The following is a 639-nucleotide window of genomic DNA, read 5'->3' as shown; positions in this document are numbered from 1 at the left end:
GGCCAAAGTATACTTCGGCCGTCCGCGTCCACATTACGTCATTTTCGTCATCAGGAGGGCTCGCGGACAGCCTCGCACCCCGTCCGCGTGTAGGCAATTTTTTGAGACCGCGAGGATGGTCCGCGTACAACAGCCAGGGCAGGACTTACGGTGGCAGCAAGTGACTGTCTTAATGAGCGAGTTGAATCCTTAAATAAACCGATTTGTTTAAAATGCTAACTCATTTAACTTAGCAAACGAATGTACTTATAGCCTGTTTGAACCATTTACTGGTCCGAGTAATGCTGAGAAACAAAACACTGTGTTGCTCTGAGACGCATTGATGGGGCAAAACAGAATTTTGTGTCTGAAACTTACTCAGTAACTTGTTGAGACTTTAGCTGATTCAGAAGCGCCAGATTGTCATAGCAAAGTCAGAATTACCTCCTCTCCTAGGTTCAGTTACTTGAGTCAGAAACAATGAAAACAATAACTTTTTCTTGAGGTGTTTGTGAGGCGGCTTCATGTGCGGGCGGCTTTGGATGTGACCTGAGTGCCCAGAAAACTAGTTTGGAGCGTGCGAGTACCGAATGGTTTAAAAAGACGTGCAAATGATAAACTTTTGTGATGATGCAACACTGACCCGATTAGGCAAGTGAC

At 45.5% G+C, this 639-nt stretch overlaps 1 long non-coding RNA gene across 1 annotated transcript in view; it reads right to left on the bottom strand.

Moving 5' to 3' along the window:
- The window catches only part of LOC107696614 (uncharacterized), a 22,313-nt gene that overhangs the window by 335 nt on the left and 21,339 nt on the right, over positions 1-639 (bottom strand). The gene's annotated exons all lie outside the window — the stretch shown is intronic.

The sequence above is a fragment of the Sinocyclocheilus anshuiensis genome, unplaced genomic scaffold (assembly GCF_001515605.1).
Source record: "Sinocyclocheilus anshuiensis isolate Anshui unplaced genomic scaffold, SAMN03320099.WGS_v1.1 scaffold502, whole genome shotgun sequence".
Taxonomy (NCBI): Eukaryota; Metazoa; Chordata; class Actinopteri; order Cypriniformes; family Cyprinidae; genus Sinocyclocheilus; species Sinocyclocheilus anshuiensis.
The sequence above is the reverse complement of the archived record's forward strand: the minus strand, read 5'-3'. Positions and strand labels throughout refer to the sequence as shown.